We start from the raw sequence: 17,641 nt of genomic DNA, 5'->3' as shown, positions 1-17,641 counted from the left end.
GTGGAGAGGTAGTGAGTTTGTCTCAATAAAGGATAAAGGGGTTATTAATAAATATTGGTTGCCTGGGGGGGAGGGGGAAGTTGGGATTACTGTCCAATGTGTGTCCTTAAGCAGTCATTATATTGGGGAGGGAGGGGTGGGAAGAAGGTGGGTATTAAAGATATTACTAGGATGATTAAGGAAAAGATTAATAAGGGATTGGGTAATTTGGAGGTAAGAATGTGTGCCATGGGGAGAAGTTTTTTAGATCTTAGTTATGGAAGAAGGGAAGAGGAAGATTATGATAAGAAGTATAAAATATATTATGTCTTTTAAGATATTTTCTATTAATGTCAATGGCCTGAATCATGTAATCAAAAGGAAAAAGGTATTATCATTTTTAAAGAAGCAAAACGCGGATGTTTATTGTCTGCAGGAGACCCATCTTAATATAAAGGAATCACAGAAACTAACGGGTGGGTGGGTGAAAGAATGTTTTTTTGCTCCAGCAGAGGGTAAAAAAGCAGGAGTAGAAGTTCTTATAAATAAAAAGTGTATGGCCAATTTTAAGATAGTAAATTCGGACCCACATGGAAGATGGCTACATGTTGATATAAGTATGGGAAATAATGCCCTGACATTGTTCAATATATATGCCCCTAATTCGAATCAATCAGAATTCTTTAAAAAATTGCAGAGTATGTTGTTACCACTGGCTGCTTCTAATTTAGTGGTGGCTGGAGATTTTAATGCTGTAATGGATCCATTAATGGATAAAAAACCAGGTAAAAGTATAAAATCTTTAGGTTTAGATAATTTGGTTCAATCATGTGATTTGAAGGATATATAGCGTATTCTTCATTTTAATGATCAGGAATTTTCATTTTGTTCACAGGTTCATAAATCATTTTCAAGAATAGATTATATTTTTATTTCATCACATAAGGTGCAGCAAGTGATTAAGGCTTCCATTGATCCCATTATCATTTCGGATTATGCGGGAGTATGGATAGATTTACAATTAGATCAATTAGAAAATAGAAGACCTCTTTGGAGATTTGATAATGCATTGCTTGTGAATGAAAAATTTTTGGAAAATTTTAAAACACAAATTAGTGATTTATTTCAAATTAATTTAGTGGAAGATACATCTATTGAAAATGTATGGGACGCTTTTAAAGCGACTATGAGAGGTCATATTATATCATATTCGGCTTTTGTTAGGAAACAGATTAAAAAACAGTATATAGAGTTAGAAAAAGAAATTAAAATACTAGAAACTAAATTGGTAAGCAAATGGGAACATGATGTATTACAAGCTCTTTTGAAAGCAAAAGGTAAATATAACGAATTAGCTTCAAAAATGATAAGAAGAGACTTGTTTTCCAAACAGACAATGTATTATGGAAATTCTAATAAGGCGGGAAGATTATTGGCAAATTATCTTAAAGCAAAAAAAAGAAGAACTAACATTAATGGGATAAAAGATGATAATGGTATAATAACCAATCAAACGGATATAATTTTAAAGCAATTTCTAAAATTTTATAAGGACCTGTATTCTTCCGAGCCTTATTTGGAGAGGCAAAAAGATGGTAAAAATTTTTTAGATTTAATTATTGGACCTAAGGTTCCTGATCATATAAAACAGAGTTTAGATGAACCTATATCATTAAAAGAATTAGAAACAGCGTTGAGATCTCTTAGAGTTGGATCCGCTCCAGGTGGTGATGGTTATACAGTAGAATTTTATAAAACATTTCAAAATGTCCTTTCCCCATATTTACTAAATTTATATCAGACACAACTTATAAAAGGTGATATTAAAGGTACTATGGCTGAATCGATAGTAATTGTTTTGCCTAAGCCAAATAAAGATCCTACTTTGGTTTCAGACTACAGGCCTATATCTTTAATAAATGTGGATAATAAACTTTTGGCGAAAATTTTGGCTTTGAGATTAGCCAAAGCTCTCCCACATATTATAGACACGCATCAGACGGGTTTCGTTGCTAAAAGACATTCCTCTAATAACTCTAGATTATTGTTTCATATGTTAAATTTATATAAAAAAATGGATGAAGCGGCTTTTACAGTTTCCTTGGATGCAGAAAAAGCGTTTGATAGGGTAGAATGGAATTTTATTTATCAGGCTTTAGAATGGTTTGGTATAGGTTCTGGATTTATACAAATGGTAAAAACATTGTATAGCTTCCCGATTGCAAGATTAAATATTAATAATATGATATCTGATGGTTTTCAATTGCAGAGGGGAGTTAGACAAGGTTGTCCTTTATCTCCTTTGTTATTTGATGTTGTATTAGAACCCTTATTGTTAGCAATACAGCAAGCAAGGGGGATACAGGGTATTCCATATTCTGATATGGAATATAAAATTTCGGCTTATGAGGATGATATTTTACTTTATTTGAGGAATCCAGAGTCTACCTTATCTTGTCTATTGGAATTAATTGATATGTTTGGCAAATTTTCAGGTTATAAAATTAATTGGAGTAAGTCTGAACTTATACCTTTAAATGTTCATTGTGTAAAAGGATTATTTGACGCTTTTCCGTTCATATGGAAAGAAGAAGGATTTAAATATCTTGGCATTCAAGTTAAAAATACAATTGAAGATACAGTAAAAGAAAATGAAAAATTTGTATTGAAAAGAGTTACAGAGTTATGTGAGCAATGGAATCCGTTACATCTTTCTTGGTGGGGGAGAGTTCAAACTATTAAAATGATGATCTTGCCTGTAATTTGCTACCAAATGAGTATGATACCTATTTATTTTCAGGGGTCCTTTTATAAAAAGCTTAATAGCATTTTAACGAAATTTCTTTGGCTTGGTAAAACGCATAGAATAGCTTTGGTATCTTTGCAAAAATCAATTAAGGAGGGAGGGGTAAATTTTCCAAATTTTTATAGGTACCATCAAGCCTATATTTTACGTCAGGGTATGTATTGGATCCTCCCAGAACTGATAGATAATGCACCGGATTGGTTATATTTGGAATGGCGCCTTATGTTTCCCCTAAATTTAGTTCATCTTCCAAGTATCAACATGCCTAGAAGATACAGAGAAAATAAGATATTAATGGATACTTGGAAAACGTTGAGGTTTATTAGTAAATTAACACCTGTCTCAATAAACAAGTCAACTAATCAGTCTTTATGGATAAACTCCAAGATTAAAATTGGCGGAGCTCAAATCCTTTGGAAGGAATGGATTATTGCAGGCATTAGATCTCTGAATGATGTTATTTCGGAAGGTAAACTGCTGGAATTTTCACAATTGCAACATAGATTTGGTCTTAGTAAAAAACAAAGTTTTAAATGGTTGCAATTGAAGCAGGCCATTCAGGTTGGGTTCCCTGAATGGAAAACATTGAATAATCAATATAGTTTAGAGTTCTTATGCTTCCAAGCAGACTTCCTAGGGCATCAAGCCGCATTGTGGTATAAATTAATATCTGGATATTTGAATAAAAAAACAAAAAATGGTCTAAGAGACATTTGGAGCATTGAGATTAAGCATCACATTACTGCATCTCAATGGCCACTGATTTGGTCTTGGAGAATGAGATGTACAGTGTCAGCATCTATGAGACAAACTTGGTTCTTTTTATTACATAGAGCTTTTTGAACCCCTACACGTTTGCAAAAATTAGATAGTTCTAAGTCCAATAAATGCTGGCACTGTAATCTGGAACCTGGGACGTTGGATCATTTACTATATCATTGTCCCTACATTAAAAGTTTTTGGAATGCAGTTTGGCTACAAATTAATAAATTGATGGAAAATCATGTAGCAATATCATATGATAGTGTTATTTGGAATGATGATGAGAAAAAAAAGTCAAATTTCACCAGAAAATAACAAGCTTTTACTAGTCATGACAGGGGTTGCCATTCAGCATATAACCAATAACTGGAAGAATCATAGTAACCTTAATTATACATTTTGGTGGAATACAATTTGTCATATATTCAAAATGGAAAGAGTAATAGCAATACAAAGAGGGACATATCCTAAATTTATAAAAATATGGGGGCCATTGACAAAGTATTGTACTGAATGAATAATAGGATTTATCTTCTTCTTTTCTTCTTTTTCTTGTCTTCTTTATGGCACACATGGAGGGGGGGTAGTGAAAATAATTTTACATAACATGTTATAATATGGTATACAATATGCATAAGGTGATTGGAAAGTACTTGAAGGGTGGGGGGTGGGAGAGGAGATAAAAAAAATTTGTTCAGAATATTATGTAATAGATATAAAAGTGATATTGTGTATTCATTAGTTGTAACTCAATATTTTGTACACTTCATGTAAAATATGAAAGTGAATAAAGAATTATAAAAAAAAACCAACCTGTCTTCCTTTTGTGTCCTATAGTATCATAGTTTTAAAATATGTGTGTTTTTTTATGTTTTTCTCATTATTTGTAAATCGCATTGGAATATGACATTGCGATCAAATCAAATTTTTAAATAAACTTGAAACTTGACACTAGTTAATTCCACAACTGGTATGTACTTCCACACTGGGTCTTCTCAGTCTATTGAAGCACATATCACATATATTACCCATCCCAGGCCAAGTCATAGAAACATGATGGCAGATAAAAGCCAAATGTCCCATCCAGTCTGCCCATCTACCGCATTCACTATGTCTGAAGCTCATAGGAATTCTTTGAGCATTGGAGCTATTACTGCAGTGACCGGCTAACGTGGCTTAATAAAAGGGGGTCTTTATTTGCTAAAACATCCAAATTGTCATTTTAAAAACACATTTTTTAGACAGTTTTCTGCATCAAAGTCTCAAGGGGGAGGGTTGGGGGGTGTTTTATGAGGGATTAGGGCAAACTTATGATTTGGATGTTTTTCTACAATAATGGAAGATTGTAGAAAATGTCCAGGGGAAAACTTGGACTTTTGAGGCTAGACCTGTTTCAGTAATGAATATGTGCCAAAAAGGTGGCCAAATTCACGAGATGACCACTGAAGGCATGAAGGCATGGCCCCTATTACTCCCCCAGTGATCATTTACCTTGTCCCAATCCTCAAAGATATGAATGAAACAATACATACCAGATGTTAAAGCCAGTCCCATTAGAGCAGCAAGCAGGTCCCTGAAGTAGCTTAGTAGTTGATGCAGTGGACTGCAGAGAAGGGGATCCAGGCCTATATCCCATTCTAATTAACACACTTATGGTAAGTGTAAGCCCTCAAAAACCTACTGTACAGGCAGGCAGTCCCCGGTTTAAGAATGCCTGACTTATGTCAGACTCGTATTTATGAACTGGGATCCTGCTTATCCCTTCATGTGCCAACACGACCATCTTCCTCCTTTCCTGTCCCAATGTACTCCTCTTCCTCTCTTCCATATCCCAATGTATACCATGTCCTCCATCTCACTTGCCTCCCTCCCACTAGTGTTACCTCCTGTGGCTGGCTCCCTCCTCCCCATCGTACTTCTCTTTTCAAAGCCACAGCCATGATTCCTACTCGTGGCCCGCAGCTGGTTTTAGAGCAATTGAAGGGTTTTATTAAGCTCAATGTGGTACTTGATAATTTCCAGTTTGGTTTTTGACTGTATCAGTACCTGGATTAAAGGCTTTCTAATGTGTTGTATGATCCTCTGATTCTGGAGTAGATACAGTGGCTTCTAAATTGTGAAAAAAAATTAAAGGGAGTGGCGGGAGATCAAAAGAGCAGCTTCACTCTTAACAGATTCTGCCAGTCAAGCCTTTCAAAAATCTGTTAGAGAGAAGCTGTTGTGGTTCCCCTGAGGCAGCATGAGCGAAACAGGGCCCTTGTCAGGAATCCAATAACATGAAATGTGGAGCGCTACAAAGATGCCAAGCGAATTCAGTTTTACAGCCAATCTGACTTAATAGATGGTAGAAGTTTGAGAGTGCCTGCATTGGAACTGAATTGATCTAAAGCAAAGCGCACCTGGTGCATATAATTTATATTGGGACTCTTGACCTTTGAAAATTAGAAATTTAGTGGGGAGAATTTATCAAGGGGTGCTAAATGGTTTAATGCACACTAGCCACATTAACGTTCTCTAAACGTCCGGGCCAATCAGAGCCTTAGGCCCCTTCCCGGTGCATCCGGTGAGGGGCATGAGGCTCTGATTGGCCCAGGTTATATAAGGTGTCTCCTATAGGATACACCAGGGAGGGGAAGTCCCATTTTGGAAGAGGTGGGCCAGCTGGCTGGAAGGAGTAGGCATCCCTCCGGTCAGCCATCTAATTAAAGGTACGAGGGAGAGGGTTCGGAGGTGGGGGAGGGTTGTGATGCAGCGGGAGAGAATGGGCATCTCTCCTGCTGCTGGGGGGGGGGGGGTCGCTTGTAGCGGGAGAGAGTGGGCATCTCTCCTGCTGCAGGGGAGAAGTTGTGTGGCAGTGGGAGAGCATGAACATCTCTCCCGCTGCTGGGGGCCATTTCTCAAAATAGCTTTTCTATCAGTCTCTGACACTGCTATGCCGGAGTTTTAAATAGTGCTGTCACTGTACCGGCACCCTTGGACCAGTTGCTGATTTTTGTCACCAAAAGCTGACACCGCTGTTAGAGAATGGCTCGGTGATTTTAAAGAATCCACCAGAGAACTCATTTTAATGTTGAAGAGTCCATATGCATGTCAGTGTCAGAGACTGCTGGAAACCTTGCTAAAAACAGAGATGAGTCATTTTGATAATCCACCGCTAAAATGCGTGCAGGCTAAACCATCAAAAAACAGTTTAGCGACGGTGTTAAACTTTTAAGAATCTGTGCCCAAGTGAATAGAATACAGGAAAATGAAAAGTGTGAAGAGAGAAAATGAATTAGGAGATAAGTGAAGAAATAAAGAACAAACATACAAAAGAAATTGGATCTCTATCAAGTCAAAAAAAGCTGGAAAACAGCTTTTATTTTTGATTAGGATGGGCTCCTAGCTAGAAATTTTCATTGCTAATTACTTTGACATAGCTCATATTTGATTCATAAACCTAAGTCAGAAACTCCACAGTAGAAAGTTGCGCAGGGACAGAAATCCCACCCATCCCCGCCAGGATCCTCTCCATCCCCACCCGTCCCTATCAGAATCCTCTCCGTCCCCACCCATCCCCACAAGGAATTACCTCCATCCCCGCCCGTCCCCATAAAAAGCAGCAATTACTTCTGACAGTATCATCAATTCCACAGTTTCTTTTGTGTTTGCGCTGCTGTTTTCCTTGTGGAATCTCTTTGGTGGAACCCTTTTTTGTTTTCTGTTCAGGTAATTAACTTATAAACCCCCTCTTTTACTAAGGCTGTGTCCATTATATTATATGGATGAACCCTGCTTCCAAAGCCTTCCATCCCCGTGAGAGTCCCGTTGGCTAGAGGGGGGTCCCCATGGGAGTCCCATGGGTTAGGGGGGATTCCCGCAATCCCCGTTCCCATGTAGACCTCTACTCCACAGCTAGGTTTTAACTCAGCTTAGCCAGCACAGTGTTTGTTTTGTTCCCTCTGTGGCACAGTTCAGCCAATCTGGTCCCAAGAAACAAGAAATCTGAGCCTAAGAGGGTAGTTATTAAGCTGTAGTAAAAACCAGCCTATTCTGTATCATAATTTTCTGCAAGAGCAACTAAACCGAGGTAGGCCAGTTTATTTCTTTAACTTTTTAATTTGCTATAAACTGAGTCGAGCTTTATTATATTAAGATGACCCGGTCTATGAATCCAAGTTTTAGTTTAGTTTAGTTTAGGCCAGTACCACAGGTTAGTCACTCTTGCTATTCATAGTGCCCAGAAGCTTTGGGCATCAAAGCCATGACCCGATGCTCCCAAATGCTCCTTAAATGGGTCAGCAAATCTGCTAATGCCCCTGCTCAATCACAAACCCCCCTTCTGAAGGCCTCATCAATTACCCCCCTGCCCGAAAAAGCCCCCAAATCAATTCTTACTCTGTCCCAAAGACACTTTACTCCTCCATAGACTCCTCTAGGCCTACCTTTCGAAATCCCTGATGTTTAGTTCAATTTGGACAGGAGTGATCCCCACTTACGCCAGCCCCAAGTTTAAAATGGCATTGGTGACCCCTAGTGGAAGTCTTGTGGTACTGCCACTAGGGTTTAATATAGCAATGGTACTACCACTAGGGGTCATCATCACCATTTTGAACCTGGCACTGGCAAGCGGAAAGAGTGAATAGGAATCGCTTTTGCCTTGATGCCACTAGATACCAGGGATTTTAAATGGAAGGCCCAAGAGGCCTATGGAAGGTGAAGGTCTTTGGAGAAAGGGAGAATCAGCAGTTTGTCTGGCCCCTTTAAGATGTTCCAAGGTGCTTTGGGAATGCTCTTTTGAGGCCTGATGTCCCAAGACAGAAAAATACTGCCATCTATTGTGCCTCTGTATTGCTTCATGGTATGACCATACCTTGAGTATTGTGTGCAATTCTGGTGAGTGCATCTCAAAAAAGATATAGCAGAATTAGAAAAGACAGGTGTAGATTTGGCAACTCCAGTAGCTGGGAGCTAAGGTCAGACTCCTACAGTTTGTGTGAAGTCAAGTTTGCGTATTATATATCACTTTATTACCATAGGCTACAAGTGAGTGTGCTAAGCGTCTCAAGGGGGAGGGGAAAACATCTTAATGTTGAAATCAGCAAGTTAAATAGTATTAGCAGTACTTTTGGTTTTAACATATATTGTTCCAAGACTGCATCATATTTAACTGTCTATATGTGGCTGGCATGATGGCAGGTTGCCAACCAGTGTTTAACCTGCACCAGAATAGTGGGTGTAGCTCTGGCTGTCTTGTAGGCAGAGTGGTTGCCCATTTATTTGCCCTTACTTTATTTTTACAGGGGCAGTAGTTTTCCATGAATAATGTGGCTTCTAGTGTTCACTGTAAGCCTTGTTGTTTGATTTACATAGTAATGAGCTGCTTTGCATCTTATTACTATAAATACCATGGTATCTAATATTAACTGGCATAACAGTAATATAACATATGTTATACTCCTTCAGTATACATGAAATATTGTATATATTGTATTTCAACTGCCTTTTTTAAGATTCTGTATGCTGTAATTCTCTGACTTCTGCATATTGTAACTCGCTGACTGTCCAGTTCTCTTCAAATGTGAACTGCCTAGAAGTCTCATGACTATGGCGGTATAGAAGAATAAAGTTATTATTATTATTATGAAAGGGAAAATAATGTACATTAGGGCCATAATGCACTTAATACAAGGCACCGCTGAAAAGTTCTCAGCCCAACCAAGAAGAGAATGATGTGGAGCCATGAAGCTTACAAGCTGTTCCACACTTTTCTTGACACTTTTCAATCACTGAAACGAAAAGTGTCGAGGAAAGTGTAGAATAGCTTGTAAGTTTCATAGCTCCACATCATTCTCTTCTTGGTTGGGCTGAGAACTTTTCAGTGGCCCCTTGTAACTACCCCCATAATTCTTCTATGCCTGGGGTTACCATTTTTTGAGCAGCAAAACTCCAGACACCTGGCCCCCACCGTGTTCTGCCTCTGCCTCTGCCCCATTCTGCCCCAACCCCACCCAATTCTGCCTTCAGCTCTGCCCTTTTCCATCCCAGCCCCTCCCAGTTCAGCTTCCAGCCCTGCCCCACAAACCTCCTCTCTTCTACAGGGCAGGATTAATTCGTCGAGGGCCCCTAGGCATACAAGTGCACTGAGCCCCCTAGCCCTGCCCTGCCCATGCCCCACCCTGCCCTGCCCCCTGCCCCACCCCCATTTATTTACCTGTTTTCTTAGTTACTTCTTTATTTCCACTTGTATTTCTTTTTTTCTTTTATTATAAAATTCAAAACACACAACAAAGATTACCATGCCAGTGCCAGTGTACAGTTTTAGTTCTATGCAAACCCCAATCATCTCTGAACAAATCCCCCTTTCCTTCCCTTCCCACCTACTTGCCCAGGACTTTAACTCTGAACCCTTTCAAATGCATAAGTCTATATTAATAACCAAGTTTGCTACTCCTCTCAACTGCCTCACTCTATGTCATTCAACTTTAACTCATATGTATGTATAAACAACCAAATCTGTATCTCCTCTGGTGTATTCCACATGTATGTTAATTTGTAACAAAACAACAAGGCAAGCGGTCCACCAAAGAATCCAAACGTGGAACAAAAGATCGGCACACAATAAGGAGATTCAAATCAGGTTTATTCAAGGTGCTCCTAGGAACCATGCCTGATGCATTTTGTTAAACAAGGCTAGTCAATGCTAACAGAAACCATGTCTTTCATACATACAAGACACAGAAACACCCTCACCCAATATGGAATAGGTAATCGCAAACTAAACAAAAGCACAGAAGAGGTTTTTAGCACTGGCTGGTGGGCTGAATGTTCTGCGCTGTTCTGATGATCATAGGAATTCTGTGACCATCGGAGCAGTGCAGAGCATTCAGCATGCTGGCTTGTGTTACAAACCGAAGGAACGGTACAATTTAGGGGGTATAAGAAACAGTGGTGCATATCCCCCAATACTGAACAAAATATAAAGATAGCAGATGTAAATTTGAAAAAAGAGAAATAACAAATCACTTTACAAATTAACAAATAAAAATTAAAAAAAAAAGGAAAATAAGATAATACCATTTTATTGTACTAATACATTTTTTAATTAGCTTTCAGAGGTCAAACCCTCTTTCCTTAGGTCAGTAAAGGATACTGCTGTTACAGTATTCTGTCCTGACCTGAGGAAGGAGAATTTGGACTCTGAAAGTTAGTCAAACATGTATTAAAATTAGTCCAATAAAAGGATCACCATTTCTATTTCTAAACACTTATCAACACAGCTCCAATATTACTTTATCCTGAAGCAAAAAAAAAAAAAAATTAAAAAATAGAACTTTTTTTCTACCTTTCTCATGTGGTTTCTGCTTTCCTCATCTTCTTGTCATTCTCTTCCTTCCATCCAGGGTCTACTCCTTCCAGAAAATATCTACCTCCCTCTGCCATCTCTCCTCCTGCTTCCGCCCCCCCTCCCCCCCTCTTTGGTCTGGCATCCATCATCTTCCCTCTGTTTCCCTCATGGTCTGGCATCTCTCTCCTTCCATCTCTCCTTCTCTCCCCCCCCTGTGGTTTTTAGAATCTATCTCTTCTCATTTACTCCACTCTGTCTCCTTCCCCATTTTCTGGCAACTCTCCTCTCTCTTCCCTTTTCTTCTCTGGTCTTCCTTCTCTATTTTCTGCCTCCGTCTAAATTAAATTCTTTATTACTATTCAGTCCTCAGTGTCCCTGTTTTCACTGTATCTACTCACAGCTTGCCACCCCTTTCCTTCACACCTCCACTATCTCACTAACTCTATCTTCTTCCCCCCATCCAGCATATGCCCCCATCCAGCATGTGGGAAAGCAGCAGCAGTGGTGAAGAGGTGAAGGCTCCTCACCTCTTCACTACTGCTGCTGCTGCTGCTTCCTCATATGCGACTGAAGCTGACGGCACGAGTTCTCCACACTTCCATCATCTGCCCCCTTCTCTCTCTCTCTCTCTCTCTTCTTCCCACTTCCATTATCTGTTCCTTCTCTCTCCATCCCAGGCAATTCCATCACATTATCCTGCTCCCTCAGTGAATTGCCTGGGGTGGAAGGAGAGAGAGAAGGGGCAGATGATGGAAGTGGGGATAACTTGTGCTGTCAGCGTCAGGCACATGTTGGAAAGCAGCAGCAGTGGTGAGGAGGTGAGGGGGTAGAGGCTATCTTCCTCTCATTCATTTCCTTGCCACCCCTGTCCCTTGGTCTTTCCCACGATTTCCACAGTTTCCAGCATATCCCCTTCCTCCATTCTTGTAGCCCAGCATCTCCTCTCTGTCTCTGATGGCCTGATATCTCCCTGTCCTTTTTCCTTCACTATCTTCCTATCCCATCTCTCTTCCCTCCCCCCATAATCAATAATCTCACCACCTCTCTCTTCCCTCCCCCTCAGGGTCCAAGATTGCTTCCGCTCTCTTTCCTGCTGTTCTCTCCCCCTGTCACCCTAAGATCCAGCCCCCCTCTCGCCCTTGTCCAACATTTCCCCTTCTTTCCCTCCCTCTCATCCCCTGCTCCAACATACAGCACTTCTTGTTCTTCCTGACTGCCCTTCCATCTAGCATCTTCTCCTCCCCAGGCCTACCGACTTCAACTCATTTACTGCTTTGTCCTATCTCTCTCCCCCACCGCTACCGAAACCTGTAAATTTAGCACACACCTGTAAATTTAACACACACATGGGGCTCAAACAGTGTGCATGCCATTGATAGCTTCCCTCCTCTTTCCTCCCCCTCATGACGCAACTTCCCATTTCGTTTATGGAGGAGGAGGAGGAGGGAATCTGGCAGCGTCACGCACACTGTTAGAGCCCCGCGGCGTGTGTTGAATTTGTTTACAGTACAGGCTTTGGCAGCGGGAGGAGAGAGAGAGAGAGAGCAGTCGTAGGCCCTGTTTCTTTCAATAGGGGGGGGCCCGATGTTGCTGATTGAGGGGGGGGGGGGTCCGGTGTTGCCGATCAAGGGGGAACCTCGGTGTTGTTGATCGATAGGTGAGGAGGGTGCCCGGTATTGCCAATCGATGCTGGGTAGGGGCCCGTCGCTGTTTTAAAAAAAAATTTTTTTCAGTGTTCTCCAGCGGGGCCCCCTGACCATATTGGGCCCTAGGCACGGACCTACTGGGCCTATTCAATAATCCAGCCCTGTTCTTCTTCCCCGACAAGCTCCAGCCGCGTCTAGAGGGCCTTTTGTATGCGCATATGTGTGTGACGTCATCCATGCATGCTCAGATGTCCTCCAAATGTGGCTGGAGCTTGTTGGGGCTTTCCATAACCTGGACAAACTGCTGGGTTTTGGAAAATCTGTCTGGGATCCTGGACAGTTCTCTAAAAAGAGGACACGTCTGGGTTTTCACGGACATCTGGTAACCCTACCTAGGCCACTGAGTAATGGCCAGTGCCTTGGTCCTGGCTCAGGATGCAATTCATTTTACCATCCCTCTCTCAGTACACAGACACACACATGCAAGCACTCATGCGCACATACACAGATCCTGTGTGTACAAAATAGTGATTGTCTAGAATGCAAAAAGAAAAAAAGATCTGTCTTGTTGTTCTGTTGCCTGTATGTCTAAGATAAAAGCAATTAACCCTTAGACTGTAAAAGCCCACCTCTCTCTTTTATTTCACTTGTGAAGCCAGTTTTCTCAACTCCTTTTTACCATGACTGGTATTTCCCCTTGACAGTTTTACCAGGCATTTTCAATACATGTCTGACTTCCTGCCTTCAACCCCCATGCTGAGCTCTTGTGTTCCGGTCTCCTCTTGGGTCATGTCCTACACGGAGTCCCCACTGAGGGCTGCTGCATTGGGTCAGCAGGAGCAGAGGCTGACAGTTATCTGCTAACCCTCTATTGATCCTGGCCCTTCCTGAACCTTCATGGACAAAATGAAACAGAAAACAGAGTGACTAATTACCTGTATGAGTGTTCTAATGGTGTTTCTGCTGCTTTTTTTTCATTCTCCTTCATACCACAGTCATGGGATCTGGAAAAAAAGAAAAGGAAGAACCCAAATAGTGAGAGGAAAATGTTTTAGTTATTCCTATAATAGCACTACACAAGGATACAGTGGAGGAACCATGGTTTTATAAGCCTTATGAAAGTACAGATTTTCTTTCAGAAAGCTGAAGGAAAGGCTTACATTTTCTGAGCTTCGGCAGAAACTATCTGTCAGTTTAAACGTACCAGGAATTATTCACATGTTGATACAGGCATTCATTTGCTAATTCTCTGGACATTAAAAAGTGCATGGAGCCCAAGAGGCAATGATGCTGAATGAGCCTGAAATACTCAGCCACTTAATGCTGCTCAGATGCTGTATCATTCCTGGAAACACATATGGCTTTTTCCTCCTCTATCTCCTTGATAAAAAGTCAGCGTTTGATCGCCTTAAGGGGAAGAATGAGTTAAATGGACCAGCATTCGAGCCCTGGCTCTGAAACCGGGCCTTTTCAGAGAGGCCTCAGCACCTGCGCAGCCAGGGCATTTGCACATCCATAAATAAATAAATTAACAATGAATAAATAATTTAATCCGGCCCGCACAATGCCACCTTGCAGATTGGATCCTTTGCTACTCCCGGCGAATTTGTCTATTTCTAATTCTTTTTGATAAAGTCTTCAGATACTTGCAGACTGTCAGGCTAATTTTCTTATTGTTTTCGCTTGATTAGTTCTGTATGACCCAAGGTCGCCCTCAAAATCCACATCTCTCGTGAAGACTTCGAAAGGGCCTTCTTGGATTTTTTTTTTTTTTTTTTCCTTCAAAAGGATGGAAAGTGCCTGCCATTTCTTGGGACAAAAGCCTAGAAAGGTTTTCAGCTATCGGCCTCCCGATGCAGCAATTTCGTTCACCCAAGCGCAAAAAAAACTCATTAGGGGGCACCTTTATTTCTTCCTCTTTATCTACTGCATGTTGGGTTTGCTTGTGTCAAGATTTTCAAGTGGTGGGTGAGCTCGGCCAGTGTGGCTTCCAAACCCTATTGTGCTGAGGCTGCCCTGTCACCGCATGGGGCATCTGTAACCAGTCAGTGAAAACTTCTCCCAGAGTTATGCCCTGTTTTCAGAAGATGCTTAGCAGCCTGTTAAGAGGTAACTAACTCTAAAGTGCCTAATCTTTAAATCCTAGTGAATCTCAGGGTGTCACATCAGAAAGCCGGCTGCTCCCCGGCTGCAGTGTGATTTGTCAAGCGTGGGCTGCTGTGTTTAAATGCCGTTACAGGATGTCGTTGGGTTTTACTCAGGTAGTTGGTTTCGTTGCCTTAGAGGCTAATATTCAAAGGATTTTTATGACTATATTTGAGAATTAGTTGGACAAATCTTGAGGGGGGGGGTAAAATTTATTTTCCTCACTGTCCCTCCTCTCATCTACTAACTGGATATATTTTTACTGGCCAACAAATTTATCCTGATACAGCCTATCCTCAGAGTATCAGACAATGGAACAATAGACATCAGGAAAAAAATAGACAGTGGCCAAAATGTATTTATTTCCGGGAAAAGAAAATTTAAAAAATGTATAAAAAAGGTTACCACGGCGCAAACTTAGGGCTTCTTTTACAAAGCCGCGTTAACGGTTTAATGCGCATAATAGCGCGTGCTAAACTGCCAGCCACGCTAGCCGCTACCGCCTCCTCTTGAGCATCCTGGGATAGGAGTGTTGATAAATTGATACAGGATTCAGGCTCTTATCAGGTTTTTATAAAGATGTTGAAGACTTACCTGTTTGACAAATTTTATAAATGAGTATATGATCTGCTATGCTTGTATAGCTTTCTTTTGTCTTTGTAAACCGCCTAGAACTGAGACGTATGGCGGTATACAAGTGGAATTTTATGTTTATGTTGATCTTAAGGGAACCTTTTACTCAGTAGCACTAAAAAAAATGGCCAGCACTATCCCCAGCATGGGTCTTTCCCACACGCTGAGGCTACTTTTAGGACTGCAGTAAAATGGCCCCGTTTTCCATATTTCCTATGAGTGGCCACAAGCTAATTTGCCTATTAGCATGTGGCCATTATCACGTAAGTCCTAACCGCCACTTACTCTGTGGGCAGTAAGGGGGAAATTCTGTAAATGGCATCTAAAAAGATAGGCACCTATCTCTTATCAATCATACTTAGGCGACTATTACAGTATTATGCTTAACTTAAAATTTAGGTGCCTGTAATGTAGATCTGGGGTTTTAAAGGCCTACATTATGGGCACCTAATAGACTTATGTACACAGCTCCAGACACCACAATAAAAAAATACCATGGTGGGAGCAATTTTTTCTTTATCAGTGAAGTTCAGCACAATAGCATAGAAATTATGGTCCCCTTTTTTATCGCCGGCCTCTGTGGTAAAACCTCCGATGCTCATAGAATTCCTATGAGCATTGGAGTTCTTACCACAGCTGCTAGCAATAAAAAAAACCCCTAATATAGCTTGATAAAAGGGGGCCTATATGCATGCTAATCGTGCGGAGAATAATAATAATAAATTTATTCTTTTATACCGCCATTACCCAAGAGTTCAAGGTGGTTTACACCACAAGAAACTGAACAATCAGCAAAGTACATACATATCATAGGATAAAACCAGAGTTAAAACCAGAGTTAAAGGTTAAAAAGTAATTACAATCTTAAAAAGACCTAATTAAGTGATAAATTTTTCAAACAAAGCAGACTTTACTAATGTTCGAAAAGAACAGTACGACATGGCTTGATGAAAACATTCACAGAGCCAACATTGTAGTTTGCCAGCCTGAATCACTGGTAAAGGTGGAGATGAACTGTGCCTGGCGCTTGTTCAGAAGAGCAATTGCTAGGAACATCTTATCCCTCTTGTAAAGCTAGCTGCTCTTCCTGCCCTGCTGAGCTGCTTCGTGGCTTTCCCTGCCAGTTCAGCGGGGCAGAAAGAAAAACTTTTTTTTTTTTTTTTTTTTAATGGGTGCAGCTGTTGGGATACCCACTCTTTCCTGCCATCGGGATCCCCCCTGCCAGCCCCTCCCAAGCCCCCAGACCTTTAAATTGAAGGCTGGTGGGAGTGATGCCCACTCCCTTCTGTCACTGGGATCCCCTCTTACCTTGTATTGAAGACCAACAGGAGGGATGCCCACTCCCTCCTGCTGGCAGGTCCGCTTCTTCAAAAATAGTGGGCTTTCCCCTTCCCGGTGCATCCTAGAATGCATTGGGAGGGAATCTAAGGCCCTGATTGGCTCAGGTGCCAAAAGACCCGCCGTCTAGGAGGGGCTTTAGGTGCCTATGCCAATTAGAGCCTTAGGCCTCTGCCTGATGCATCCTGGGATGCATCAGGAAAGGGAAGACCCACTACCTGTCTGGAAAAGTTATTGTGAATATTGACCCAATAATTTATATATTTAAATGGCAATATTTAGCCAGTAAACTTCTAGGTGGGCTGCACCGATAGCAGGTATAACATGAAATGTCCAATTTTGGACATTTGTGTATTCAGCATTGCCAGCTAGACAAACAAATAATACATTGACCCATGTGGCTGAATATTGACTTTATTTAGTCCTTCTATTGTCTTGTGTGCAGCTGATCATATCCAGGACATGCTTGAGCCTTATCAGTCCCATAGGACAAGAGCAAAGAAAGGAGCTTTCAGGCGCTCTCAAACCACTATCAACATGCGTCTTTGGACGAAGCAAAATCAGTTATTGAATCTTTCATAAAGTAGTGCAAACCTATGGCCAGAACAGGAGAAAACATAGAATGTCCCCATAATGTGTCAAGAACTTGAGCGTCTGTGGATTTTGGTATCCGCAGGAGTTCCTGGAATCAATCCCCTATGGATACCAAGGATCAACTGTACTAGCACGTCTGTGTGCACATATGTGCATAATCACCAAGATTCCACCTAAGTGCTGTTTTCACACAGTATTGCAAGGACATGATCAAAGCTTGGGCAAGGCTCAAACTTGTACATGTAGTTTATGAAAAACTCTACAACTCAAAAGCAATAACATCATTTATGCTGGACGGATTTCTACAGGCTGGGTTCAGTATGTGTCAAGATGGATTGGCATAGGCTGGAGTTAACTCGGGCACGGACTCCAGTGGTTGAGCAGGGTGGCCGATGCCAGGCAGACTTCTAT

At 41.1% G+C, this 17,641-nt stretch overlaps 1 protein-coding gene across 1 annotated transcript in view; it reads left to right on the top strand.

Annotated features, from left to right (window-relative positions):
• Positions 1-17,641, top strand: part of LOC117359952 (EF-hand calcium-binding domain-containing protein 6-like) — a 177,208-nt gene that overhangs the window by 139,506 nt on the left and 20,061 nt on the right. The window lies entirely within an intron of this gene.

Source organism: Geotrypetes seraphini, chromosome 1, assembly GCF_902459505.1.
Source record: "Geotrypetes seraphini chromosome 1, aGeoSer1.1, whole genome shotgun sequence".
Lineage (NCBI taxonomy): Eukaryota > Metazoa > Chordata > Amphibia > Gymnophiona > Dermophiidae > Geotrypetes > Geotrypetes seraphini.
Note: the sequence above shows the minus strand (reverse complement) of the source record. Positions and strands in the feature narration are given on the sequence as shown.